Below are 26,838 nucleotides of genomic sequence, written 5' to 3'. Positions count from 1 at the left end.
CAGCGGTTGCCAAGATATACACATGTAACATTAAGTGGGCGTGGCTACGCCCATTTTTCAAAAATTTATAATATTCTTATTTTTCGTCTAAAAGTTATTGCAAATATCAATTTTGAGTGAATAATCTTCAGTAGTTACTAAAATATCGCAGTTTTCGTATTTCTGAAAATTACCGTTATATGGGAGGTAGGCGTGGTTATTGTCCGATTTTACCCATTTTCAATACCATCCGTCCTACGCCCGAAAGAAGTACACGTGCCAAGTTACGTTAAGATATCTTAATTTTTACTCGAGTTATCGTGTGCACAGACGGACAGACGGACGGACGGACGGACGGACGGACGGACAGACAGTCACAGCTTAATCGATTTCTCTTTTAATCCTGATCATTTATGTATACATTTGTCTATATCTATCTCGATTCGTTTTGCCTGTTACAAACAACCGTTATGTGAACAAAGTTATAATACCCTTGTGCACAAGTGCGCTCGGGTATAAAAAGCAAGTAAATTAAAAACGGAAGAATGAGATACAAGTTTCCAAAAGTTTAATTGAATTAAAAACAAGTAATTTTTAAGCTAAAAACAAAACCGGCTTAAATTCTCATATAAAAATGTAAGATTATTGTTAATTTCTTCATGATTGGATCATGACCGGATCGGATTTAAACCAAATAGTATGGGACCACCGGTTAGGTAACACCTTTCCTCTAAAAAAATATATTAATAAATTATAGAAATCGGTTAATGTGGCCCAAAGTTATGCGGTAACATACATAAAAAAAAATATGCCGACGAATTGATAACCTCCTCTTCTTGAAGTAGGTTAAAAATAGATTTCTCTAAAATCTCAAAATTAAATTAAGAATTAAAAAAAAAATCATATAAAAATAATAAAAAAACAATAAAACAAAGAGCAATTGGTACGATGAGAAGTGTCAAAAAGCTGCAGAGAAAAAATATTGCGCCTACAGAGCCACGCTGCGATGATCGGGGGCAACGCGCTGTGGGATCGCTACAGGGAACTAAAGAGGGAAACGAGACGTATTTGCCGCAATAAGAAGAGAGAGGCCGAAATACGTGAGTGCGAAGAGCTTGAAATGCTGGCCGACAGGAAGAATGGACGAAAATTGTACCAGCGAGTTACGGAAGGTTTGAAGATCAAGGCGAACTCCTGTAAGAACAACCATGGCGACATAGTTACCAAGGTCCAGAACGTACTTAAATTATGGGGGAACACTTTTCCACCCTACTGAAGACGAGGCCGAGCACCCAGTCGACGATGACGGAGTCGATGTTCCACCGCCTGAGTACGACGATGTACGAATAGCAATTAAGCACTACTAATGAAGTACGACGCACAGTATTCTATTTTGGGAAAAAAACGAAGGAGAAGAGATAACGAAATAAATTTAACAGTATTTTAAAGACTTTAAGATATGGAATTCAGTGGTATCGTTGGGCAAACAAATTACCTTGATCTTTAAAATGACCTTCAAGTAGAGCCGGTTTTAAATTATTTTATTTTTTTTGATCCGAAATTAGTATACAATAAACATTTTAAAAGTTTTAGGGCCGAATTCACAGTGCTTAGTTAAACCATAACTTAACTACCGACAAGAGTTTAACTTTGAATTGGTATTCAGAGTAACATAGTTAATTATGGAAATTCATGTCGCCTGAAAATATACAAATTGTAAAAATCAATATTTTTCCATATCGAGGCGAAGAACGCCCTATATCAGAATTCGGTTGAAAACCGAAGCGTTTTTGAATCGGCAGCTGAGATAGGGCGTTCTTCAACCAAATTCTGAGATATGGTGTTTTCCAACAAAATTCTGAAATAGGGTCTTGTTCAATCAAAATCTAAAGTAGGGCGTTCTTGAAAAGTTTTCTGAGATAAGGCGTTTATGTACTGGCTGCGGAGATTTGTCGATCTTCCACTCAGGTGTCGATATAAATTTAAAACTTGTTAAAAAAAAAAAATTACGGCGTTTTCGTTTCTACAAAAAATGCTACCTTCTCATTGCTCTATTCTTAGAATTTGTACGCCATTAATTTCACAAGACTTTAACTGTGGAAGCATTCTGGTTTAAACTTTTTTTAACTGAGTATTGTGAATATTTGCTCTGTTGTGCTCTGTCCAATCCAAAGGCGACCAATCTTTCATACGCGACAACTACCGCGGTATCAGCTTTCTAAGCATAACTAGGCTACAAGAACTAGGGATAAAACGATACTCGTAAATTCAAGAACATACTCGATACTTTTCGTCCGATACCAAGTAATTTTGGTATTGATACTTTTGAACCGAGTACTGAGTAGGTATCGGAAGAATGTACTTGTATCGAAAGCCGATTCAGTGACAATTTTATTCCCGGACTTTTTTTTTTTTAATCTAACTATTATTGTGAATATCTAAACATTTTTTGAAGCTTAGTTGCCAACGAAAAGAAAGTCCTACAAAGAAAGACCTATTAAAATATCGGTAGCTTTAAGTGAAAAGTTGCTAAGTCCACTTTTTTTGAAATCTCATATTTGGATATAGGAAGCAAGGTAACGTGCTTGTTTTATATCTTCCCGTTTATATTCAATTAAAGGAAAATTTACTAAGTCCGAAAGAGGCACAGAAAAATCGAGAGGCTCACAAAAAAATTGAAATCTTTTAATTTGCAACGGAACCTTCTGCAAAATTCTTGAAGGAATTATTTTGAAAAGTTTTTTTTTGTCCCCTGTAAATTTTCTAAAAATGGACTAGGCAACTTTTCACTGTAAAAATTATCAACATGATTACTTCTTTCAGAAATATACCAGTGTTACTCTGCAAAACTTCTGTTGAACAGTGTTATATTACAGATGACTTTTATTAATTAATTCAATTGTATGAAATAAATTATAAAATAACTGTTTTTAACGGTTTCTCTTTGTACAAAATAAATATAAAGTATAACAAGTAAAATATGTACGTACAAAAGAAGCAAATTCTGGGGACTTTTTAAGAAATAATTTATTGGGCTTGGCACTTGTTTTTTGTTTTTTTCGGGAGGCCACCTTAGTAAAATATGTTTTAAAACGTATAGTTTTTCTTAAAAAGATTAAGTACCATTCATCTAAATCAAAAATGATAGTCACATAAATTATTTTGACAAAAACTCATTGATATGTGATGGCGTGTTTTATACAAACAATTCTTATATAGGTACAAATATCGATATAAGTAGGTATCGATACTATTAGCCCGATACTTACTTTCTTTCGATGCTACTTCCAAGTACGGGTATCGATACTTCCATGGTATCGTTTTATCCCTAACAAGGCCTAATCGAGTCCACCGTCAACCGCCTTAGGCCTGGCAAATCCACCACAGACCAGGTATTCACCATAAACGGAATCTCGGCGAAAGACCCGCGAGAAGACAATTTATACTATATACCAGAGCTTTAGTTTTGCCTAGGTATTGTCAGTTTTCGATTTTTTTCTTGTAATATAGACAAAAAATGTTAAGCCCTGAAATTCCACTTTCCCTTAGTATGAATTCACGTTTTTGTTATACATAACCAAAATAGCAAAAGAGGCATGTGAGCCCCTATTTTGCACAAAATGAAGAAAACTTTGGGGTGTTAACATGCGGTTAAAGATTTGTGCGCTAAGATATTTATCAAAATTCGAAGACTAATGGCAATCGAAAAATGTCTTTTCCCTTTTTTCGAAAGGCTAATCATTTTACTCACATATGAAGCTATGTACATTTATCTGGTGCAGCTATTAACGAGTTTGACAGTCATTTATCAATGCAAAATCCAGCGGATGAGTGAACTTACCTGAAAAGAATGAAAGAAAGCAAAAAAAGGTATGTAGTTAATAAACAACGAAAGGATGTGTGTGTGTGACTTGTTAGCTGCTGAGGATAAAATGCCACATATAGAAAATACAAAAATAATTTGTTAGAGATAAATGCACTACAAGAAGTAAGAAATTGATTGGGCTCGCTTGCTTTGGCAACGAGAAAAATGAATAATTGCACTCATTTATCACTTAAAGCGCTTAAATGCTATAAATATTCTATTTCCTGTTGCAGCGTCCTTTTTTTTGCCGTAACATATTTGGCAACGCTGCACTGGAGAGTAAGAAAAAACTGGAGAGTAAAAAAAAACAACCAAACAAGCTAGCTGAGCACAAAGGACATGTCGCGCTCGATAATTATGCTCCACGCAAGAGACTGACCAACCAACACGATTTTTTACAGCTGACTGAGCAAGAATCTGTAATTATAAAAACTACAAAGATAAAACACCACGTAAGCGCACAAATAAAATTGCAATAGTGTCAGAGAAGAGCAAAGGAATACAAATTACAATTTTTTTTTTTTTGGAAATACACCAACGCAGCAGACGCAATTAATTCATTAATTTTAATGCGGCACGGCAGTAAGCCGCCGCCGAAACTGACGCTGGTGCTGTTTACCTTCCGCGCCGCCTCTACATTCGTTTAATTCTTCATTTCACTTTGTTTCTTTGCTTTTTTTTGGACACACTGTGACTCCCAAAGTGAGTGCATGCAAGTGCTAATGTACTGGCGCAGTGGCGCGCAAATGAGAGGGGGCGCGTGCGTGTAAGTGGCCATAATGGTGCCACGTGTGGTCGTCGGTGTGGTAGTAGCCGAACAAGGCATGCAACAGCTAGCAACAACGCCACATTGAGTGCATTCACTTCCCGGCAGTGAAAACCCAAACCAGTTAGAAAAAATACTAGTCCATAAACTAGTATGTGCCTACCAGTTCGACATCTTCGAAGAACTTAAGCGTTCAGCGACATCTGCCTTTGAATTGCCAAAGCCTAAAATAAAACGCAATTAATTGCTTTTCTCTTGTTCTGGTTCTGGGATCGCAGGTTCGAGGCCGCTTGGAGGAGGTTAAGATTTTCAAAGTTAGACCAAAGTAAGTAGGAATAATTATTTCAATATATAAATAACAAACTTAAAAATCTAGTTGCATTACAAAAAAAAAGAAACAAATATATGGGAAGAAATACTTGTGCCATAAAAAATAGATAAAAAAAAATATATTTTTTTATTAAATCTGAGAATAACAAAAAAACCTAAATAAAAAATATAAATAAAATAAATATTATAGAAAAAGAAACAAAATAAAAAAAATTTTCCCTGCGCCAGGGCTTGAACCTGGTACCTCAGGCATACCACGCGAGTGCTTTGCTCTGTCGGCCATTGCGACTGTTGGAGCGCTGCGAGCAAAAAGGCACACTTATGCTTTTCATAGGGGATGAATTGGCGGACTATCTCATCAACTGGTATGATGCTACTAGTATTTCTGCTAGTAGATGCTGATGCGTAGCCTTACAATTGACATCTCGTAAGACATCGCAATGTTAAAAATACCAGTCGCTAACATTGAAAAAGGATAGAACGTGAACTAGTTGGGCTGAAACGCAAACTGGTAGAATTCTAGTTCGCAACTAGTAGCTTTCCCTGCAGGGTTGCTTTGGCGTGTGGCATGTGGAGCGGCGGCGTCAGCTTACCTAAAACAAGTAGCTCAGATCCGCTCCGTCGGTTTGTTTGCCTGTCGGTTCTTTGGCTAAGTCTGTAACTATGTTGACAGCTAAGCTATTTGTTTGTTTGTTGCTATGCGGCTTGAGTTGCAATCCTTAAGGTATAAATAAGGGTGGTGTTATCAAAAAAAAAAAAAAAAAATAAAATAAAAACCTTCACGCAAATTTTTAAAGTTTAAACCAAGTTTTAGGAGTCGCTACCAGGTTTTGAAAAATTTTTTTTTTAATCGCAAAAATACGACAAAATTTTTACAATGACCAGCTCTAGCTTAGTGAGTTTATGAATTTATAGGAATAAGTCTCAATAATATGTAAAATTTATCATATTTAAATTCAAAACTCTGTCGAATCTTTCCGATTAAAAAAAAAATATATACATATATATTTTCAAACCTTGATAACCCCTAAAAATTTGTTTAAAATTTTGAAATTTTCATGGATATATTTATTTTGTTTGTAGAACAAAATAAAAAGGTGCCCCATACAAAATTTAGATGTTGATAATTAAGGACCACCCTAGTATGTACGTATGTATCATGTAGTATCCTTCGAACTGCACCTAAACATTAAGGAAAATGAGTTGTACGCACGCTATGTATGGCACGGACTATACACAAACACATACGTACATGCATAAAATAAAAGGTGCTTAATTAGAGAATAAAGAGAATTAAATTTAAAAAAAAATCCGCCGTTGCTTGAATAATTTTGTTGAGTTCATAAAATATTTAATGCTCTGAAAATGTTTAAAGGCAATTTTCGCGTATATTTTAAGTTTGAAGAGACGCCTTTAGTTGTAATTTCTATAACCGAAACCTATTTGCTTTAAAACAATTAAACTATCCTGTTTTCCTGCAGGATCTAGCCAAGTCCCCGCTTCCATTAACTTTCGGAGAACGCCTAACTTAAGAATTGCAAAGGCGAATTTTGCTTTAAGCTAAAGTTGAAAAAAAACCATACCAGAAGCATATGCATTAGGGTGGGCCTTAAAAAAATGAAAGGAACGATTTTTTCAGTCTCACCGCCTCAATCGGTAACACTACGGTCACAGATATCACATATCAAGACGTCTTCATAGGGTAGTCTGAACTCTGACCATTAAAAAATTAACATGTTTTATCTTCGACTATAGTAGTATCGATTTTGGGTATTAAATGAAAAAAAAAAAAAATATTTTTAATTTTTTGAGTCCAGCCTTTGCGAAACACCTTAACCGACTGCAATCGGGTCCCAAATTTTATATGTGATATCTTCGAGTACGCTAGTATCGATTTTGAGTATTAGATAAAAAAAAAATTATTTTAATTTTTGAGTCTCTATAGAGGAATCTGTACTTTTCCCCCTGTAAGACACGCCTTAACCGTCTCCAATCGGGACCAAAATTTATTGTGCAAATTAAAAAAAAAAATACTTTCGCGGCATCAAACTTACATTTACTGTTTAATACTGTTTAGCCAAAATTGTTCTAAACATTAAAATTAAAAAGTTTAAAAATGTGATTTTTCTACATCTTTTATAAAGTTTTTTCTTATAAAAACCACTTTATTTTTATAAAAAATCAACAAAAAAACTTGAAGGCCATTGTGAAAATTAAAACAAATAACTACCTATGCGAAGTTGTTCGAGTAACTGTACATACATATGTATGTATATGCATGTGCATCACGTTTGTATGTACATATGCAAATTTTTGCCCACTTTGCATTTTATTCCCGCGAAAGTATTTACTTACATTTCCCGACAATTATTTATTTACTAAATTATCAATTAAATACAGGCACCTGAAGAGCCATCGAATGGTTAATGATCTGCGTTGAGTGCCAGTATATGCATACATAAGTACGCATGTACGTATGTATACCCATTTTAGCCGCACTGCTGTCAGCCGGTTCTATGGTGTAATGGTTAGCACTCTGGACTTTGAATCCAGCGATCCGAGTTCAAATCTCGGTAGAACCTTAAACGCGTTTATAATCTTTTTTTTACACCAAATAAAATGATTATAACTTTAGTTTTATTTTTTAAATCAAAATAAAGCTATTTCTTGATTGTTGTGTGATTTTAATCAAAATTGAACGTAGTACCTAATTAGATATTTAGAGGTTTGTGTATCACAAGCAAAATTTGGTATAAAATGCCTCTTGTTAACTATTGCTATTAAAAATACAAAAATTCAAACTTATGTATTCAATTATTTCTTTTCTCTATGGTTTTCCTTGTTATTATTTATAAATTGTTTCCTTTCCTAAAATTAATTGTCAGCCTCCCAGCTAGCAAAACTGCTAGACATCTGTTAGATATCCTTCAGACTAGTCGGCAAAAAAGTCTGAAATCTCTATGATTTCTGGCCGATATCGGTCAGAGAAGCGTATAGAGACGTTGAAAGGAAATCTTACCGACACGTGCCGCCTTTTGTAAAGGTAATTTATACACTAAAAATAATCAAAGAGAAATTTTCCTTTAAGTTAAATTATATGCCACTCGGAAGTCAAAAAATTTTATGCTAAGAATTTTAATCAGAGCATAGCCATGATTAAGCTGTTAACGGAAACAAATGCCAAAAATACAATACAATTAAAACAAAATGTTGGTTTCACGTTTTTTATTTCCATATATGTATATAGTAGAGAACTAAAAGAATAACAATTTTGGAATAAAATTAAACACAGGGTGTCCATACGGTATTCCACAAAAACTATTTTTTTTTTGTTATAAAAATTTCACAAAATGGTAATTTGTAATGGAAAGAATAGAAAATATATGTAAAAATATGTTATCTTTTATTATTTTATTTAATAGTAGGGATTTTAGCTTTCCAAAGAGGAAAGAAGAAGGTTTTAGCTTGCAAATGTTATGAAGAGAGTTGCCACCTGTTTGTAAGGTCAAATTTAGTTAAATTAAAATAATAATTGTAAAGGTTAATTCAATTGAATTTGATTTTTAAACATGTGACAAGCCTACTACGTGTCGTTTAGAAGTAAATCATTTTAAAAACCATTTCGACAGAATTCTATCAGTCATGTGGTGTAAGGAAATACATGAAACTCCCCAGATACTTCGGGCAGAAATCTGTACGAAATCTGTAAGACTTGTCTCAATAATCAACTTTTTACTCAGATATTTGTGCCACTTGTCCGATATTAGAAAATGTCTGGCAATTGTGATAGCTGGGATGTTCTTTTCTGGCTCTTTTTTTGGGCTCATAATGAGGGTTACAACTAAGAATTCTGAGACTTTTCTGTCTCTAAAATAAGTTCGAATATTTATAGGGTATTTGAGACTGCAAGTGAAAATGTATATATTACTTATTGCAAAGGATGGGAGGATGCTTTAATTTAAATTGTGATATCCTAAAAAAGCAGAATATTTTTTGACACTCTAGAAACCAAAGGCTACAGCAAAATATTTGTAAATGTGGTTTTTGATCTAAATAATAGTGGCTACTACCTATTTCCTATGCCTTGGTATGTATACATGTCTTAGGAATTTAGTCAAATTATTTGAGCCAAATAGAAGACAAACCACCACATTAATATATAAGATACCCGTATTCTATATTTTTTTTAATACTGTCCCACCTCCAAATATTTCCAGCAACTAAACAAAACTCAATTGTTTCATTTTGTTCATATTTTTTTGGGAAAAGTCGCTTTCACGTGGGGTTTCGCCAAAACTTCCACGGAACAATAACATAAGTTCCAAAGAAGTTAGTTCGAAAATTTACTACCACCGATAAATTTTTTGTCCATGGAAGTAAATTCAGACATTACTTCTACATATCATGGAGGAAATGTCAGAAATAAGTTCCCTGATAATTTTGTATTAAATGAGCCGCTGACTGCACAAATTGATTTACTCCACTTTTTAAAAAAATCCTAAATTTTAGTATGTTTTCTTTTTATAAAATTATAAATGAGCTGTCGATTTTCACTTTCACGATTTTACGGAAATTACTTTCGGCTCTTTTTCTTTTAATCGAACGTTGCAACTATTGCACATTATCTTTTAAAGCATTTTCTTTTTTGTATTTGCCTCTTTTACCACTGCAGTGCGTTCAAAAGTGAATGTTAAAATTTTTCGTTGAATGCTGTTGCTGGTATGGCAGCGGTGGTTTAGCTGTTAGTGCGTTGCAATCGCTTGAAATGCCACGCTTTCAGTAGCCGTGATCGTCTAGTGGTTAGGACCCTACGTTGTGGCCGTAGTAACCCAGGTTCGAATCCTGGTCACGGCAATGTTTCATCGTCAAACATTGTCACGGAGAAAGTATTTTTTTTTTTTTAAGAACTTTTCTATTTTAATCAAAATTTATTAATCAAAAATGTATTTTTAATGAATAGAAGTATTTAAAGAACGTCTCAAAAATTTACTAAATGTTACTAAAATATTTAAATACTAAAGATTAATCAGAGATGCATACGAAGGCAGCGTCAATGTGTGCAAAACACTATTTACAAGAAGTGAACCAAATAGTTCGGACCCGCCTTAGTAGAGTGTAGTAGATCATTATTTTTTACAAAAACCATGTAAGCCAAAATTTCAAGCTTTCCACAAAATTTTTTAAATTAGATTTCTTTGAAATATTCTCCATTTAATTTTAGTACATATAATAAAGTGCAGGTTTGCAGTATGTAGCTACGACCTACCGTTTATTATTGGGCTTTTTTTTGTGGAAGGTTTTGCTCATTTTCTAAATACAAAAACAAATTTCGCACATACTTTGTATGAAAGAAAATGCGTGAACAAAAAATCTCCAAAAATCAACGGTAAGTCCTAGCTACTTCAAACATACACTCTATTATATTTAAATTTAATGGGCTACGAAAATGCATACTGCAAAAATCTAAAAAATCAAATTTAAAACTTTTGTTCTTATTCGTATTATGTTCTAGAAAGTTTGATGTTTTTTTTAGCTGGTGAGCTATATTTTCATAAAAACATACGTAATAAACATTTTTAAACAAAGAAAAATTGTCAAAATTTGCTGAAATTTCTTTCCATACTTACATTTTCGCCACCGTACATAATTTCTTTATACAAAAATTTGCTAGAATTTTTATACATTTTAGTCCAGCTGTACTAGAAACCTTGCTAAACTTGAAAGCGTTATCTAACAAAAAAAACTAGCTAGCACTCTTGCAATTGCAGCAATACACCAAATTATTGCACATTTGACCGTTGCAACACACTTAAAAATGCGCAACCACTTAAACGACCAGAATGACCAGCACTTTTATGCCGCTGCAGCTATAAAGTTATACCACTTCAAGGGCTTATAAAAACTGACACATACATACATACATTCCTGTCATAAAAATCATTACGTCAGTTTTCGCTCCTGCTGAACAAAACCTCCCTTCTTGCTGTCCCACAGCCTGCTGCAGCGGTGGGCTGGCTACTTGTTCTAGTAACAGAGGCGCGTTCATAAAGCGTTAAGTGGTTGCGCATGCGCCGCCACCAAACTGACCAAACTGACCAAACTGAAATGCAAATGATGCTTAGTAGCTGACGCGGCAGCCGGCCGGCTGGTTGACGAATGCATTCAATTAAAATGCGAAATTCAAAACGAAAAAAAAAATCGTTATGAATGCAACGAAGCAAAAGCAAAAACACAAAAAAAAAGAGCAAAGAAGTGAAAAATGACGTGGAAATTGAACAGTTGTGGAAAGTGCACACGACTTGCAACATTTCAATTATGCAGGACATGCAAAGCAATTATCCTGCACAAGTTGTAGGCCTGTAGGCTGTGGCGTGTCGTTTCGTGTGCCGCAAAGAGCGCAGCGCGTGCGGTTGGGCGCAGAACAATTTGCACCTTGACTTTTTGTGCGAGAAGCTCCTAATTTATGCGACTATTAAAGTGATAAATCGAAAGTGCAAGAAGAATAAAGGATATGCTCGGCAGTTTTTTTTTTTTCATGACAATGTGAAACACATTGAATTATGAATAATTTGGAACAAACAGGTTTTTTTTTTAATAGCTGACTTTTCATGCAAGCAGCTTTCTTTTAATTCAGATGGATGGAAATTATTTTTATTTATGAATTTTACTTAATTGAAAGTGTAATTTTTCATCGAAAAATTGCTTTATTCAAAAACGTAACTTTTTTCTTCCTTTCTTACAACGATTTTAATGTGCGCTGCTAACCCTTTGAGCTGCTAGCAAGCAATTCGTCCGTAACCCATTAAAACACGTCACGCATTACAATCGATTTTTGCGAGTAGACAAAAGAGAAAGAAAAAACAGCAAAAGCCTAAACGTGCTCTCACATTGCACAACGAGAATAACACGCGCCTAGCAGCCAAACCTTTGCAAGCATAATCGACGAGCAAATCTCGTTAAAGCTGAAAATCATAATTTCATGTAACACCCTTGCCCCCACTCACATGTACGCACCTAGACACCGCTAACAACTCGCAATGCCACTACAACAGCAAGCAACTCACCCAGAAGCGCATATTAATATGTACAAGAATGTCCAGTCTGAGCACAAGCGTTGGAAATACGTAAACAAAAAAAAAAATCCTTTTTAATTCATATTTGTATGGAGAAAGGCAACAACAAAAAAAAAAAAAAAAAAAAAAACGAGGATCAAAAACCAGATTAGATGCGCTGCTTTGGCTATGAATGAGTATTATGAAAGGATCTCAGTTACTCTGTGTATGCTGATGCCCAATTCCACTCACTATAAGGATAAATATATTCGCTGTAGCATTTAGCTTAGTGCTTAATGCGCGTACGACAACTTTGTATCATAAATGTCAAATAAAATAGTAATGTTTATGAGGCTATTTGAGGTTATGGTGAAAGTGCGTGCATTTTACACAGTGGAATGTGGATAGGAATATATTTGAGGTAATGTTTGTGAGAATTTCCTGCAGCTTTGAATGAAAAGTATTGCTGTGATTTTATGTGTGGAACAAAAGTTAATTTTTAGATTTGAGCCTTATTCACATTTTTGCTTTTAATTTCGGCGATACCAAAACACAATTTTCTATAAGGCGAATTCATATAGGGTGGTGTTACTAGAACAACTGATTTGGTACACAAATTTAAAAATTTCATACCTGTCTTAAGTAAATGAGTGAGCAAGTGGGAGTATTCAAATATTGTGTTCCTCTTCTTTTCTTTCTTGAGTAAAGAATAGCTAAATTAAGACATTTATGTACCAAAAGCAAAAACAAAATAATTGTGTTTTTTGCTAGAGTTACCATCTTATATGAATTCGCTTTGATTTTCAATTGCCTTTCAATTCAGTTTAAAATATGCAACTGCAATGAAAAGTTTTTTTTCAAAGAATGAATATGTACTTAATTGCCTTACATTTGTCTAGCCATGACTTTGCTTAAGTTGTCAAAGAATGTGCCAAGTCAAATGTGGTTGCCATTCCAAAAGGAGTCATCAGGTTCAAATGAATTCGACCTATAAGCGTTATGTCGTTTTTTTTTTTCTAAATGCTCTAGAAGGCCTCCTCTCTATGTACATCCGTCAAAAGATAGAGCCCGCTAAGCTATCACGAGTGCAAACATGCCTAAGTATTCTAAAAGCAAGTCTATGAACACAGCGTTCTATTATATGTACATAATTGATAACGGTCTAGACCTCAAGACCTTAGAGGGTTTTCTCGACATGACATTGAAAATGTCTTCAATAATGTTCTGCCACATTCGACTTATACGGATAATTTAGTAAAAACGCTATACGAGGCTGTATTCGGAATCGAAAAGCAAATTATTCGGTTTCGAATACTTGTCACTAAGAATTCGTATTAGTCCTTGTCGTCTTTTGTAATTAGAAATGGTTATTGCGATGACAGGGCACAAGACGATTCGGGTCTAATTTGAAGAGGAAACATCCTCGAGTTCTGCGTGAACTAATACAGAAGGCGGCTATAGCTTTGTGGGAGCCGGGTAAGAACAGAAGAGTGGGCTGAACGCCTGCTAATCCAAAGTTCGCTTATTCATATTTGTATGAATAAAAAAAACAAAACTCCTCCGTTCCAGATTCCCTCGCTAAAATAGTACCTCACAGACCTTTGCAGAGAAAGTCTAGTGCTTGGGGCTTATCTTGGACAGGAAGCTTACCTAGAAGAGAAACACTGAATAAAGGTACATGACGGCCATTACTGCTCCAAAGCCGTTATTAAAAATGGAAACTTAAGCCAGTGATAGAAAATTCATTATGGTATGCAGAATGCTACCCTCTCCCCTAACTACAGCCCTTGAAGCGCTCCTGGTAGACCAAAATGCAGTCAAATAAAACGATCCTGCCAACTTTGTTGGCATCAGCTTTGTTCACTCTAATTGGGGACCCTTTTTGGTCTCGGCCCAAAGCGACAAACGGCTGTAGTGCCAAATATGAAGATGAAGAAAGTTGCACATTATTTACCAAATTTTAATGGACTGTAAAACTGCATACCAAAAAATTGTTTAAAAATTCTGCACAAACTTTGTTGAATTTCTTTAAAAATTATTGGGCACAGAGAATTTTTCGCAACGCATGCGAAGTTTTTTATTCTAATTTCTTATCGCTAATTCTTTATAAAAAAAAAAACAGTGTGCAAAACTCAGGAAAATTATCACTAAACTAATTTGCTACTTTAAAATCATGTTTTTTTATGTTGACGGTATTATTTTCATCCATACAAAAAAAATTTGTCGAGCATACTTTGCATGGAAGAAACTTCGTGAAAAAAAAATGTCAAAAATCAATGCGATTTTTTTTAGCAAATTCAAACTCGCACTTTGTTATGCTAAAATTGAATGGGCTATAAAACTGCACGTTTATATTTTTTTAATTTCCTGAGTTTTGCACAAAGTTTTATTTTTGTAGTTTGTTGTAGTGTGAACTATATTTTTATAAAAAATTAGGGAAAAGAAATAAAAATAAAAAACTTCGCCTGCATTGCGTAAAATTCTCTGTGCCAATACTTTTGTACGGCACTGTATATTTATGGTATTTGTGATGTAATGAGCTTTACTTTTAATGAACCCTAATAAAATCAAAATAAAACTATCTAGTCAAAACTGGTCAAAATGTTACACTGCTATAATTTTGTTCACGACCGTATGTAGGCACTACATACATTTGGAAAACTTTAATTTTTCACAATTTCATGCCCATTACATTAGTATCCCTGCAAGAACAGTGACTATCATTTGACAAATCATTTGAGTGGCAAGACTGATAGAGATTTCTGTCACTGACTACCTGCAAGTTTCTATCAAATTCTAAAGGACAGTGTGAAAAATCTGATGTAAACATTTGTGTACAAATTCTTCCGTCTTTCTCCAACTCATGGCCTTATTTTATGGTTTCTTTTTAACCAACGCAAAATTTGCATATGTGTTAGTAAGATAAATGAGAATGTGTTAGTTTCCATCACACAATTCTTGTAGGGATCTTACTTTCTTAAAGTTTCTAATATTTACAGCTTAACATACACACAACATGCCAAGCATTCGTTAGCCGTGATCGTCTAGTGGTTAGGACCCTACGTTGTGGCCGTAGTAACCCAGGTTCGAATCCTGGTCACGGCAATGTTTCATCGTCAAACATTGTCACGGAAGAAAGCATTTTTTAATCGTTTTTTATTTTTGATAAAATGTTTGTTTGAATTAATAATTCGAAATTTGAAGCTTATTGAGCGAGCTTACAATTGAAATAATTTTTCCGCATCTGATATTTTTTCTTTGCCAAAGGTGTGCGGTTTGCTACCAGTGTATTTGTCTAGCTACCTATTTATAGTTAGACATATGTACGTAAATGTAATTTTAGAAACAAATCTACGACACACACCTTCTTGTCTTGATTTAGCTCAATGCGTATTAGATGTGGTTTTTCGTCGCGTTTTTTTTTTGTTTTGTCTTAAAATTTTTATACTACTTAATGATTGTAAATATGTATGTATGTTTTTCGTGTTTTGCTTTTATTCTTTTACTATGCTATACTGCTTGCAATCGAATTTTTCAAAAATTAATTTTTATGGCCTAACAGTTTCGTTTTTGTTGCACCTATCGCACGTTCTCTTTTGAAGCGGTTTCTTTTATGTATTTGCCTCTGCAGCGCACACAAAGTGAATTGTTCGGTGTTTCTTGTTGTTAGTATCGCTGCTATAGTTTAGCTGTTAGTGCGTTGTAATCACTTCGAGTGGTAAGCTTTCGCTAGCCGTGATCGTCTAGTGGTTAGGACCCTACGTTGTGGCCGTAGTAACCCAGGTTCGAATCCTGGTCACGGCAATGTTTCATCGTCAAACATTGTCACGGAGAGAGCATTTTTTTTTATTTTGTTAAAACTTTTTTTATTTGAAAAAAATATTAACTAAAGTAGAACATTTGAAATTTGGAGCTTATTGAGCTCAGGATAAATTGAAATATGAAATTTTGTTTTGTATGAAAAAAGCTTTTGAACTAAAAAAACTCGGAATTAGAAAAATTAAATTAAAACAAAATTTTTTTTTAGTTTTTCGAAATTCCCAGAAAAACTTATAAAGAAAGTAACTTTATTAAAAATTCAAATTTAAATTTTGATAAAAATTAGTACAGTTTTCTTCAACTCTCCATGAAGTTTGAAAGTTTAGTTTATATGATTTTGGTTAAAGCGCTTAAAAAAATCGCAAGAAATTTTTTCCCTTTTTTTGTTAAAATTTTTATATTTGAAAAAAAAAATATTATCTTAAGTCGAAAATTTAAAATTTGAAACTTATTGAGCTCAGAATAAACTAAAATATGTATTTTTGTTTTGTATTAAAAAAGCGTTTGAACTAAAAAATACGCAATTAGCAAAATTAAATTAAAACAAAATTGGCAAACGTATACAAAACATTTATTTATTTTTTCGAAATTCTCAGAAAAACTTATAAAGAAAGTAATTCAAATTTAAATTTTGATAAAAACAAGTAGTTTTTCTCAACTCTCTATGAAGTTTGAAAGTTTAATTTATATGATTTTGGCTAAAGAGCTTAAAAAAATCGCAAGAAATTTTTTTCTTTATTTCTGTTGTTTAAAAAGATACTTTGCTGCTGTTGGAAATTTTCTGGAAAAAATAAATATACGAGCATTTTTAGCTTAAGAGCTGCATACGGGTTTAGGAAATTTTGATAGAAGAAAATTTCTTTCCATTTCCATATGAATTTTTCGTTAATCTTGAGAGCTACAGACAATCCCCAAATCACGAAAAATTAAAAAAAAAACAAAAAATTATATATGTATGTACATACGTATGAATGTCTTTAAAAAATTTTAATACCTTTTCAGGAATAATAAAGCTGTTCACTATATCTTCTTTATACATATCTACATTAGAGGTATACGCCGCCGAGCCACGCCTCCGCCGCCGCCGTTCTTTGTCATCACTTACGCGCCGCCGCCGAGTTACAAAAATATCGGCGCGGCGGCGGCGGCGGCGGCAGCGGCAGCGTTCGGCGCCTAAGGAATTTTGTACAAAATTTTCATGATGAATGCACATTGAAATACATCGCTTGAAGGAACTACTACTCCAGAATATGTACATATATAAAAATTTTTTTCAATACCACAACAATACTCCTTTTTCACATATTACTACAACAACAAGAAAATTATCACACACCACAAACTTTAACGATAATATCTCAGAAAGCAGTTTTAACAGAAGTGCCCTTATTGCATCTAACTCCTAAATTATTGGAGATAAAACAAAACCATATTGATATTGATATTTTTTCTTTAATAAAGAGTTGAATATTTTTTAAACAGATTTTGAATAAGTAAGTTATTTTATTCTAGGGTCCCACAGACGTATACAAGTACTAGGTGGCTGTGTGAAAATTATGTTAGCATAGCTTTAGTGGAAATTTTAACCATCTATTAAACAGTGGGTCAAAAAGGCCTGTTCTGCTGGGAGTTGATGGGTAAAACTGTTGGAAAATAGTAGACCACCCTAATTTTCAATCTATAACCCGCAAAAATTCGTAAGAACTTCGTAATTTAACATAACGGTAGATGCGCTTATTACAAAAATTTATTAATAGCGACATAGTTTACTCCAATAACTTAACTTTTTAATTTTTTTTTGTTTCTTAAAATTTAAATAGTACATATGTAATAGAGTATATATGTACATATGTATATACCTCAGACCTTCTTCAGTTCGCCCATCCATCAAAATTTCAATTCAAGTAAGAACTAACAGTATTTAAATTTAAAACTATGAAATGGAATAAATGGAATTATACTATGAATTGGCATGGCGAATGCCTAACGCTGACGAGATGACATGATAAGATTAGTAGCCTCATGGCTCTTTGAAAACTACCTTATGGGCAGTAGCGCCGGCGTTTCCAGACGCGCCGGCGTCGCCGCCGCCGCCGATTATTTTTGAAGTTGACCACGCCGCCGCCGCAAAGCCTGTCGGCGTAAACCTCTAATCTACATACATATGTAAATATGTATAGCAGAAATAATTTTATGTTATCCATAAGCATTTTTGTTAGCGAAAAGTCAAAAGTTTTTAAATCTTTTTTAGGCTAAGAGGCAAACAAAAGAATTTACTTGCTCATTCGCAAAATTACTTGAATTAATAATCCAATTCAATTTCGATGCGATCATAAAGGGTTTTTAACCAGCCAACACCTAATCTAATAAAACCACCATTAGCTCATACAAAAGAAAGAACATTTGAGGGCCTAAAACAACTTATAAAAAAGTGTCCTACTGCAGCAAAAAAGGAAAACAAAACACCACAAAGGCTTTTAATTCAAAGCAAAAAAAACCAAACAAAATCAAACAATACAAAGCTAATAGAACCTTTTATGAGTTTAAGCAACATAAAAAAAAAACTAAAAAAATAAACAAAATTAAAAAGGTAAAAAAAAATTAAAAAGGCAACTAAAAAAAGATAAACAAAATAAATATAGCCTTTAGTAAATCACAACCCCTTCATTTCTCCGCCATTTATAATCCTTGTTATCCTTATTATCCTTGCACACATGTGTTTTCGCTTCAATTATTTCATTTCCAGTTTAATTGATTTTTTTCTGTTCACTTTGAATTTCAATTAAAACAAAAAACGTTTGATGAATAGCCTAAACTATTGTCAACAGCAACACTAGTGGTGTGTTGCTGTAATTTCGTAATTAATGAGCGCAAATGCGCAGCGAAGCAGCGTATATCCCGCACAGTCCGCGCACATATCCTACCGCTTGTTAGTCAACTCTTCCGCGGGCTACCTTGAAAATGTCCTGCATGCTAAACAACCACCAAAGCCAGGTGGGGCAAAGGTCGACGACGCGAAAGCAAACACCGGCAACTGACAGTCCGTCATGCAGTCAAATAGTCGGCAGCGCTCTCGAACGCCACCGCCACGCCACCATCATCACTGTCAGAGGCACTAGCAGATATACATACATATATACCGAAAATTGTTGGCTGTGTTGATTTTGGTTGCCATTGCAATGAAACGTGTTTTCCTTTCTGTTTCTGTTTTTGTTTTTTTACAGCAGCCACACCTTTTTTTTATGAGTTTTACAGCTGGACAAGCATTTGTCCGATTGCGGCATGCAATGCAGCGTCAAAATTTCATACCAGTTATATGAATGCAAATAACTACAACAATTGTTTTGTTGAATGCAATCGCACAGTCGAAAAGCAGCCTCATTAGCAGCGCGGAAGCTTTGTCGTCATCCCAGTTGTACAAATCTCCTTTTTTCCCCTGCTGCGTATGCGCTGCTGCAGTGGTCTTTTACGGCTGCTTGTTGTTTACTTTGCATTCTGCACAAAGCCTGGCCCGCCTGGCCCGCTTGGCCCGGCGAGGTGCAGCAAACCACTCAACCACCACCAACCACTTTATTCCCGAACGCATCAATCGAGTTGTGTTTTTTGAAGCTGAGCTGCTGATGGCCGTCACTTTAGCGCATGAAAAATTAGCGATGCTCGACACGTTCCACCGACCATAAAGCATATTTTGGGCGTTAATAACTTGTATGTCAGTTAGCCGCGCATCATTCAAAGCGAAATACGCTTGCATAGCGATTTGATATTCCTCAGCAACGATGTTTTTTTGGACAGTTTTCCATTTTCTCCTTTGTTTGTTTGGTGCTTTATTTTGATATTTTCATTAGATAACAGCAGCAAAGTGGACGCACGCATATCAGATGCTGCACCCCCTTGGGCTATGTAGGGATTAGAGAAAGTGAGGAGAACTGTATATAAAAAACGCTTTGCCTCTCGCATCTTTGGTATGTGGGCAATCAGAAAATATTTCTGGTACAAAAAATGTCAGCAGCTGCCCAAAATATGTTTTTTTTTCAACCAGGAAAGGAAGGAAGAATTTTGAAACCAAAAAAGTATGACTAGGCAGGCTGAATTGGGTGTTCTGTTCTTTTGCTGTATCTTAACGTCCCCAATCGTTCAATAATACTGGTTTTCCTTCTTACCCGACTAAAATAATATCGCTTAATGGCTCCGGAAAACCCTGAGCTTATTCGGGCTGCTCTTCTTTGCAAGCATACATAGCTGCAAAGCATTTCGAAAACCATTTTTACAGGGCAATTCTAGCAAATACAGTTTAAACTCTTTTGAAAGACAGAAGGCAAGAATAGTGGAAGAAAGCTGCATTATTTTTAATATTAAATATTTATTATACTCCAAATTTGTTATAGTTTGATATAATTCCATATATTTGTGTAAACGTAGACATAAAATACCAATGCCATACATACATACATATGCACATACACGCATTCATCTGCTAGACGCTATTTAATGATTTAATATTTTGTATGAATCGAGGAAATAATAGTTTAGCAACAATTTATTAGGAAATCAACCTAATTACTTTAACATCATAAAAATTTATTTAAAAAAAAAAATATTTTTCTATTTAAAATAATAAAATCTAAGCTAAAAATAAACTAAAAAAAAATATTTATTAAAAAAATAAACAAAAATTAAATAAACTAAAAAAAAAATATTTATTAAAAAATAAACAAAAATTAAATAAAAAATGAAAAAAAATCTCCACTACCCCACGGACTCGGATTCGAACTCGGCTATCTCAATTGGCAGCCTAGTGCTTTGCACACTCGGCCATTGCGCCTGATGGTGTAGCGTGAGCAAAATGACATACATAAATGTCTGTTGTTTCCTTTGCACTAACTGATTTCGAATCAACATTCGAAGCTGGCAACGATATTTTCGAGTTCACTTGGATTTAGTGATAGCAATTTTTTCGTATTCGTAGCGGGCATTTGAATTCGTAGATTTTCTACGATGGATTCCGTGATAGCCCTGACTATCTTATTTGAAAGTTTGCGTTTAAAATTTTGTATAAGATAGCCGAATTAGAGAAAATAACGCTAGAAAGCTGTTTTATTACTTCACAAAAGCCTTTCGTAAAATAATTGTCAATTCTGGCTTGAAAGCTCTTTACTGTTTTTCGAAAGACTAATTGAAATATCTGCTAAGTAGCAATAAGATTTTAAAAATAAAATAAAATTAAAAAATATATACTTTTCTTGTTCAAACAATAAAAACTAAACTTAAAAAAAATTTATCAAAAAAAAACAACAAACAAACATTTATAGGCTACAAAATTTCAAAAATTAAAAAAGCAATATTTTTCTTTTTAAAACAATAAAATCTAAAAAATTAAATTAAATTAAATAAAAAAAAACATTATTTTCAAACATTAAAATCAGAAAATGAAAATAAAATTTAAAAAAGAATAAAATTTTCAAAAAAGTTCCATAAAATTACGCACTTTGCCACCGTACAACCATGTGCCCGGGTAGCTCAGTCGGTAGAGCATTGGACTTTTAATCCAAGGGTCCAGGGTTCAAGTCCCTGCTCGGGCGAGGTAATTTTTTTTAAATTTCTTATTTAACTTTCTAACTGTTTTTTATTTTAATTTTTTAGCCGGAAGATAATGTATGCAAAGCTAAAAAAAATAAAATAAATTAAGCTTTTTTAATTTTGACTTACATTTATTGCTAACGGAATTTCCATGAAATGCAGACGATGTTGAATTTGTATTTATCATTCATAGCACAGTGCAAGACTCAAAAAGTGATGGGAAAGAGACCAATTGCACTCACTAAAAGAGGTCAAAGTATGAATAAATACCAAAGCATTTGTAAAAGTTGGTTCCCATTTCCATTTTATATCGATTTGAAGTTATGAATTTCAGGTTAAAAAATAAACAAGTACAATGATTTATTTTATTTCGCTCACAAACTCCATACCTATATAAATGTATGTATATATATTAGGCCGGGTCGATTTGTGGGGAGGCACAAAAATCGCCCATTGCTCTGTGAAAATCATATTCTAGGTATCAAAATAAGAAACTTTGCCGAAGGAACCATACCTCTAAAACGAATTCTGATGTCCCCCAATTTGGGTCGAACTTTTGGGTAGGGGCAAATTTTGAAAAATCCCACTTTGACCCATTTAGAGTGCTCCAATCGAGTCCAAATGTATGACCGACCCCCACTAACTTTGGAGGCCCGACCCACCGATGCCAGTGGCACACCCCCTGGAACCCCCCTGGGGGTTCATCATACAAACATTTCAAAAAATCGCCGGTTTTGCACCACACATGAAAAAATCAGCGAAATGCCTATGTTTTTTCTTTTTGGAGTTTATTTTTCTCTTTAGAAATTTATTTAGTCAGAAGATATGTAAATGAAAAAATGAATTTAACTTAGTAATAGAAAAGAAATTAAAAAAAATTATAAGAAATTAGCGTTTTTACAACCCTTTTAAAACCAAGGCATCACTGTGATGCATTTGCATGTCGTAAACATAGTTGTGTGGGTTTTTTATTCAACCCTTTTAAACAATGAAGGTATCACTGTGACACAATTGCAGATCGTAAAATTGCTTGTGTTGTTTTTTTTAAGCCACCACAAGACACAGCAGGTAGAATTGAAATTACCATTTCATTCTTATTACCTCGTCTCGTAGACCATATATAACGCAACAGTTTTTGTGAATGCATTAAGTCGTTGTGAAGAACTCAAAGTGTGAAGTGCTAATTTCAGATAAAAAAATATTTCAAAAAAAATAATAAGTGAAGTGACCATTCCAAATCAAAAAGTTTACAATGAATCCACCATCCTCTACACCGCAAGATGAAGCAACTGCATCAACAACTATCGAAAACCCAATGAGTCATATACCCAAGCATGATGTTACTGTTTTTGGTGTGTCTACTGATTTAACTGATCTTAATTTACCAACCCATCTGGATAACTTGAGATATTATTTTTACTTAAGCGAACGTGCTAAAACAGAACAAAAAAAGTTTTCCCATAAATCATTCACTATTCAAGTACAAGATAAGTTGATTGGAATTTGGGAAAAACTTGGTATGGAAATAATGCTGAAAAAAAGTGTATTTAATAAATTGAATAAATTGCTTGACAAGTATCAAGAGCAAATCAAGAGAAGAAACAACACCCAACAATTTACAGAGTATGTAAAATCTCTGGAAACAATTTTTTACATTGGAACATGTAAATGCGATTTGAAGGCAGCTCCATGTGCATGCGGCTGGGTTCCCGAACGCCTCAAAGAGTTCATGCACGATCAACATAATCAGAGAAGACTAACAATGGATGCATTTGTGATGGAAACTGAAGAGCAAGGAGCAACGTCTATGTCATCAATGCCAACATACCAAGATCCCGATGATTCAACATACGCACCGCCACCGGTTCAAGAAGATATGGATAGAAGCACAAGTTCACAATACACAGAGAGATACGATTGTTTTAACTTTGCCTTGGTATGTGACAGATTTGGTGTGCCTGACAGAGTAGCATCAGCATTGGGAACCGCTCTTTTGCAAGATTTTAAAATTAAAGATAAGCATGGGAAACCTCTCATCATGGATAAATCGAAAGTTCGCAGAGAAAAAGAGAAATGCAGACAAGAAGTGCCTCGCAAACGGTTAGATGATACCAATTTGTTAGCGTTTTCATTCGATGGCAGAAAAGATGATACTTTAACGATAGATAAAATTGATGAGAAGTATCATACTAGGATGGTAAAAGAACCTCATCTTGTTATTTTGAGAGAACCTAATTCTGAATTGATTGGTTACGTAAGACTGGAACATGAAACCGCTGAATACAAAACAACCAAATTAAATGGTTTTTTCAACGATAAAAATATATCACTGGATGCATTAATTGGAATATGCACTGACGGTGAGCCAATAAACACTGGCCCACATGGTGGAATTATACGACGATTCGAATTGCTGTTAAAAAGACCATTGCATTGGTTCGTTTGCCTTCTACACTTCAACGAACTTCCGTTTCGGCATTTGTTTGAAGCTTTGGATAAATCAACCAGCACTGGACCAAGATCGGCAACCGGAAAACTGAGCCGTCAAATCGAAACTTGTGAAACTCTTCCGGTAAGTTATTGCTATCACTCATTTATTATATATTTTCAGGTGGTGGACGGCTTTCAGAAAATTGAGTTGCAAAATATGCCCCCTGCTCCAGAAAAAATTGAATTTTCCACCGATTCGAAGTACTTATACGACATGGCCCATGCAATTTCTAGCGGCGTGGTTCCGGTGGATCTGGCTAACATCAAACCAGGGAAAATTGTACATTCTCGGTGGCTCACCAAGGCCGCAAGATTATTGCGATTATATGTGACAACGGAAAATCCAGATGCAAATTTAAGAATTCTGGTTGAACGTACTTCAATATCAAGTATTACAGCTCTGTCGTGTACGGCAGTGCATTATTTTTCAAGTTCATTGGTTGGTCACGATTTCTAGAACCTCGTTTACGCAAAATTGTCAATCAAGTAATTAAAGATAATTCATATTATGCGCATTCGGAAAATATCTTGTTATCAATGTTGTTTGATGATAGCAAAGAAAAGCGCGACTGTGCCATCGAGAAAATTTTACGCTATCGAACCGATGTTGACGAGTCAATGGAACTTAGAATTTATAAAAACCAGATATAAACTTTAATTGCACAAGTTATACGGAAATGATCAATTTGAATGATATAAATAACGTATTTGAACCACCATTCACGCGAAGCATTCCGTACGATACATTGAAAGAATATTTAAATCAAGATGATCCACCGTTTAATGATCCAAAAATTCCATCACACATACAAGGAACGGAACGACATGTTCAATTGCTAGCTAGCGTTTCCAAACGGGTTATACCGGAAAATGTAGAGGCTGTTATGGCGACGACATTAGAGAGCCGTGCGAAATTGCCCAGACTTGAAAGTAAAAAAGACTTCAAACAATAATTTTTTTTAGTTTCTTTTCTATAACTCACTTAAATTAATTTTTTCATTTACATATGTTTTGACTAAATAAATTTCTTAAGAGAAAAAATAGATATTATTATAAATAAATAATAAATATTATTATAAATAAATAAATAAAAATAAAGAAAAAACATAGCCATTTAGCTGATTTTTTCATGTAAAAGCCAAAAATGGTGATTTTTTGAAATGATTGTATGGGGAACCCCCCAGGGGAGTTCCAGGGGGTGTGCCACTGGCATGGGTGGATCGGCCGTCCAAAGTTAGTGGGGGTCGGTCATACATTTGGACTCGATTGGAGCACTCTAAATGGGTCAAAGTGGGATTTTTCAAAATTTGCCCCTACCCAAAAGTTCGACCCAAATTGGGGGACATCAGAATTCGTTTTAGAGGTATGGTTCCTTCGGCAAAGTTTCTTATTTTGATCCCTAGAATACGATTTTCACAGAGCAATGAGCGATTTTTAAATCGACCCGCCCTAATATATATATATACACATATATGTATATAATACAAATTTTTAAGTTGAACATTGAGCTGTGCCACAAACTCCTCAAATTCGTCTCCTCTTCCCGCTCCGTTAACTTTGGAAAATGTGTTTTTAAATTATATGTCCTGATTGGGAGCTTATTTCGTGAACTTTAAATTGACATAAAAAAGAAATGGTAACCAACTTTTTCAAATCCGTTGGCACTTTTTCATTATTTGAGCAGCTTAATCAAATTCTGTTGGTCCAATTCCCATCACCTCCAACTTTTTGAAATTTGGTGCACAATGTAGTAAACATTTGTGAAAAATAATATGAGAAAAAAATCAACCAAAAATTGGTTAACATTACCAAAATAAACCTTGAAAAGGAATTAATGTGATTTTCGGTTAATATTAACAATGCCTTGGTTGGTGTTTTCAACAATGATTTGGTAATATTAACCACACTTTCATTTACATTAACCAAACTTTTTGTTGTCGATTTTTTCGTTTGAATATGCTTATGTTCTGCACTTCACAGATGCTTTTTCATAATTCGGAGATACAAATTAAAATTTTTTATAATCATTCTGACACGTTTGCCTCTAACGGGATTAGCAAATATCAGCAAGCATCTCTACACACTCAGCTACAGCCGCTTTATAAACCTGCCTTCAAAAATTCAACTGGAATCAGTTTTCTTCGTCGTTTGATTTGGTTCTGCACTTCACATTTTGGAGTAAAATGTCCCACCAGTCACAATGGAATGGCCCATAAATGAAATTAAAAATTATTTTTAATTTTAATACAAAATCTAGATAAAAAGAAATTTTAATTTAAAGTAATATTAATTAAAGATATAAAATTAAGTTCGTGAAAATTCCTTGAAATTAGAAACAGTATCTTTCTTTTTAAAACAATAAAAACTAAAAATAGCACCTGATTTAAACTAAAAAAGGAAAAATGTCAATTAAAAAAAATACGACTCTAAATATGTGATGAATATAAAACATTTTAATTTTAAAGAAATAAAATGTTTAAATGAAAATAAAATAATATTAAGAAAAGAAACAAAAATTGAAAATAAAACACTGTCCTGAAAATTAAATAAAATTAAAAACAAATATGTTTTTTTCTATTTAAAACAACAAAACCAAAAAAATAAATAAAGAAAAAAAGTTCCTAAAAATCAAATGAAATTAAAAAATATATACATACGTGTATTTCTTTTTCAGAACATTAAAATTTAATAATTAAAAGAAAATTAAATTAAGAAATAGAAAATTAAAAAAATAATAAAAAATCCGCTCCGGAACAGGAAGTTCTCTAACATCATTTATTTGAACTTTTAAATTTTACCGGACACCAAAGCGTGGGTTTTTAGTTTTTTTAAACTATAATTTTTTTTTCATTTTAAATTACAAAAATGCCATCTAAAATCCAACAACTGCTAAATATTAACTGCATTTAATTTGAATGACTTTCAACTTTTTGCACTAAGCACCAAAACAATTCAACTAA

The 26,838-nt window shown here is 33.9% G+C and overlaps 1 protein-coding gene and 5 non-coding genes across 6 annotated transcripts in view; 5 read left to right on the top strand and 1 right to left on the bottom strand.

The window, feature by feature from the left end:
- Positions 1-26,838, bottom strand: part of LOC118735543 (centaurin-gamma-1A) — a 387,419-nt gene that overhangs the window by 171,211 nt on the left and 189,370 nt on the right. The window lies entirely within an intron of this gene.
- Positions 7,451-7,522, top strand: Trnaq-uug. The gene has a single exon. It is a non-coding gene; the product is annotated as a tRNA-Gln (tRNA).
- Positions 9,723-9,794, top strand: Trnah-gug. Its single transcript has one exon. It is a non-coding gene; the product is annotated as a tRNA-His (tRNA).
- On the top strand, positions 15,026-15,097 carry Trnah-gug. The gene has a single exon. It is a non-coding gene; the product is annotated as a tRNA-His (tRNA).
- Trnah-gug lies at positions 15,725-15,796 on the top strand. Its single transcript has one exon. It is a non-coding gene; the product is annotated as a tRNA-His (tRNA).
- Positions 21,318-21,390, top strand: Trnak-uuu. The gene has a single exon. It is a non-coding gene; the product is annotated as a tRNA-Lys (tRNA).

Source organism: Rhagoletis pomonella, unplaced genomic scaffold, assembly GCF_013731165.1.
Source record: "Rhagoletis pomonella isolate Grant_MI unplaced genomic scaffold, Rhpom_1.0 Rhpom_scaffold_00003, whole genome shotgun sequence".
NCBI lineage: Eukaryota > Metazoa > Arthropoda > Insecta > Diptera > Tephritidae > Rhagoletis > Rhagoletis pomonella.
This window is presented reverse-complemented; position numbering and strand designations above follow the sequence as displayed.